The sequence below is a fragment of the Triticum aestivum genome, chromosome 6B (genome assembly GCF_018294505.1).
Source record: "Triticum aestivum cultivar Chinese Spring chromosome 6B, IWGSC CS RefSeq v2.1, whole genome shotgun sequence".
Taxonomy (NCBI): Eukaryota; Viridiplantae; Streptophyta; class Magnoliopsida; order Poales; family Poaceae; genus Triticum; species Triticum aestivum.
The window spans coordinates 36,708,040-36,712,149 of record NC_057810.1 but is presented as its reverse complement, the minus strand read 5'-3'; positions in this window follow the sequence as shown (position 1 = coordinate 36,712,149).

Below are 4,110 nucleotides of genomic sequence, written 5' to 3'. Positions count from 1 at the left end.
TGTGTGTGTGTGTGTGTGTGTGAGTGTGTGTGTAAGTGTTGGTTGTGTCATTCTTAAATATATACACAGGCCGAGCGTGTGCTCATTGTGTTTGTATTAATTTGATGCTTCATTGAGAGTATAAAAAATTCCCTTTGTTAAATTATTTCAAAACAAAGAAAGTCTGCGCCATTGTTATTTAACATTGTCCCTGACATGTTGGATACTTTGGTAGAGTGCACGAAACAAGACGTCAAATGGCAAAAGTAGTGCCATACCTTGTGGATGTGGGATTCTCAGTTTTGCAATATGCTGACGATATAATTCTGGTTGCGATATATATGACCTGGATAAGGTCTTAATATTAACTTTCTTACAAGACAAATTGTTCTATTTTGGAGAGGCTAAGGTGGCAGCTGCACATTCAACTGACTTGTTTGTCTATGCTCAATGTTAATTACCAATTAAACATTTTAGAATCTGAATCCATTATCGACGTCTCAGTAACCCAGAGTGGAAGCATGTTGAATAGCGTCTAGAGAAAGGACTGAACACTTGGAAAAACTAGTTGCTCTTTTTTGAACGGTGACTAGTGTGAATCAATTATGTTCTTACAAATATGGTTCTCTAGAGGCATTCCTTCTTTCAACTTCCCAAAGGGTCCTGCAAAGGCTAGACTATCTTAGTAACAAATTCTTTTGGCAGGGAGATGATGTGAAAAAAAAACTATGGGCTAACCAAATGGACTGTGGGTTTTCGACCGAAAGACTGAAGAGGTTCGATATCTTAATACCTCTATGTTAAGAATGATGTCTTATGGAGTAAAGGTCTGTTCAAGTTATTGCTGACCATGTGCCGATATATAGGACTCACTGGTTCGAGCAACTATGAAAGGAGCTGTGATTACCCGGATAGCCAAAGCAATTGTGCGCAGCGTAGAAAAAGGAGAGGACGTTGGCGTGCATATCCTCTCCTTTTCCATTTTTCCAGCTTGCTAGGATCACGACACGCCGCCGTCAGTTGGACACTATCTTTCTGATGCAGCCCGCGGAGTACTTTCCAGGCACTGCGCCAAGCTAGCGAAGTAGACTCCTACAAGCAGGTTGACCGACCGCTTTGCGAGCACGTGTGGGAAAACTAGCTAGAGCGAGCTAGATTACTCACCCGGGAATACTAGCTAGACGCACCTGTCGGAAAACTAGCTAGACGCACGTACGTACTGCAAATAGAAGCTGCGGCCCTTGGCCTTGACGACGAACGGAGCACCTAGCTCACAGTCACTCGTCTGCCACACAGGAGCTTAGCTACGCGCCGACGACCATGTTGCTGACGAGGTAGGCCGGAATGAAAAAAAAAACAGAGCAAACCTTTGTTTAATTATACTAATATAAAATAATGAAGTTCATTGCGTACATTTCATGAAAAATCCTTGTGAAGCGCTTCCCAGAAAATTTTATGGGCAGCTTTAATCCAGGCGTTCTTTGTAAAATTTTATTGCATATGTTTCACAAAAATTTGTTCCGAACATGTCTCGGCGTCCACATCAACCGTACTGTGGCGAATTAGCCTGTCGTGGTGTGATTAGGAGTGACTAACACTAAACACGACTGTCAAATTAATGTATCTTGATTTCATACTTTGATTAAAAAAGGTACCTAGCGGCCAATTTAGTACACTAGTACCCGATAGAGCGGCAGCTGCTCCTACCCTACGCAGGTGAACACAGGTGCTAGGGTTTCTTGTGCCTGTTGGCGTCGCCGTCAGCCCGCCTCGTCTTCTATGGTCTTAGGGTCATGGATGTGCGGTGGATCCCGGCCCTTGCCGGGGGAGGACTCCGTTTTTTAATGTGTTTTTGAGTTTTGTTAGGGTTGTGTGTCCTGCTCTCTGAAGATGGAATAACATTTTCCCCGCCCAATCTCCGTCCCGGTGGTGCGTCTAGCATCGTCTCTGGGCGTGTGGAGCTGTGTCTCCGGCGGATCTGTCCTTGGTGAATTTGTTCGGATTTGGTCATAGTTCGTTTACGTTCATGTGTTTTCAGGTTGGATCCTTCCGATCTACTCTACTCCTCAATGGTGGCGGTTGTTGTTCTACTGCGCTTGTCCTATGGGCCTTAGCATGACGACTTTTCGATTGTCTACTACAACAAGTTTTGCCCGGCTCCGGTGAGGAAGGGGCGATGACGGCGGCGCGGTTTCGGCTCGTTTCAGTGCTTGCAGTTGTCGCTAGATGGTCCGCGGATCTTGACGTATTTTTTATTATGTCTTGTGTTTGTTGTACTGCCATAATTAAAGATTAATAGATTAGAAGTATTCTCGACAAAAAAATTAGTTCACAAGTACATGTTTTTTTTAGAAAAGGAGGTCATCCCCCGGCTTCTGCATCAGATAGATACATGCGGCCACTTCATTAAAAAACCAAGAGTATCAAAGTCTGACGTGCAAAGTACTGCTCACATAAGGAGCAAAGAAAATAAAAATAAAGAGTACAAGTCTCAAAGCCGCATCCGGCTGAACGAGGATCCACTAAGGACCTATCCTATGCAGTGATCGCCATCCAAACCAGTTGAAGAAAACCCATGCTGCCATCTCCCATCGGTTGCACCCAGTAGCCAGCTGCTCCCTGGAGGCCGTAGGAGTGAGTAATGACCAAGTACGGATCCATGCCGTAGCCCGGAATATGACCTGCAAGAAATTAGTCATAGGTTTTCTGTTAAAAATCATATCATTCCTACAGTTCCATATAGCCCAAATAAGTGCGCATATTCCGATCTGAATATTACACACGGTGTTAACATTCACTCCATCAAGCCACGTCCCAAACAACGCTTCTATGCTACCAGGAGGTGAAATATTAAAGGCTACATGCACCGATCGCCAAAGTAACTTCGCAAGAGGGCAATCAAGAAATAGGTGTTGTATTATTTCATCTTGATCACAAAAACAACACCTCGAGCTACCTACCCATCTCCGCCTCAGTAAGTTATCTTTGGTTAGAATCACTTGTTTGTGGACAAACTACATAAATATCTTAATTCGTAAGGGCACTTTAACTCGCCAAATATGAAGCGATCACGGGATTGGGCCAGAGTTGATGAGATCTATGTACATAGACTTGACCGTGAACAAGCCATTATTCGCGAGCTTCCATATAAAAGAATCCTCCTCATCGGAAAGATGCACCTCCATTAGTCTCCTCACTAAGTGTAGCCAAGAAGTCCAACGTTCCCCCACAAGAGACCGCCTGAACTGGATATTCAAGGGTACTGTCTGCATCACCGTTACCACGTACTCTTCCTTACGTTGAGCAATATGATACAAAGAAGGATTCTAGAGAGTTAGCGGTGTATCACCTAACCACGTATCCTCCCAAAACCTTATCGTTGAGCCATCCCCAACACTAAACTTCACCCTATGGAAGAAAGTATCTTTCACTCTCATGAGTCCCTTCCAAAATGGTGAATCATTAGGTCTTACCGTAAACTGGGCTAGAGTTTTGGAGTGTAAATACTTGTTGCGAAGAATCTGGGCCCACATTCCTTCTGAATGCATCGATAATCGATATAACCATTTACTCAACAAGCATTTATTTTTCACCTCGAGGTTTTCAATCCCAAGATCCCCCTGGTCCTTTGGTCGACAGATAATATCCCATCTTGCCAGACGATATTTTGTCTTAACCTCGTCCGATTGCAAAAATCGAGATCGATTAAAGTCTAATCTCTTGCGAACCCCTTTGGGTACTTCAAAAAAAGAAAGGAGGAACATCGGCATGCTCATTAGTACCGAATTAATTAATACTAGACGTCCTCCATATAACATAAGCTTACCCTTCCAGCAGCTAAGTTTCTTCTCGAATCGATCCTCGATACATTTCCATTCTTTATTAGTCAATTTCCTATGATGGATTGGAATGCCAAGATAAGTAAAGGGCAGCGATCCTAGTTCACAGCCGAACAGGTGCTTGTACTCTTGTTGGTCATCTTTGGCCCTTCCGAAACAGAAGAGCTCACTTTTGTGGAAATTGATCTTCAACCACGACAATTGCTCAAAAAGGCAAAGGATGAGTTTCATGTTTCGAGCTTGTGCAAGGTCATGTTCCATAAATAAAATTGTGTCATCCGCATATTGTAAG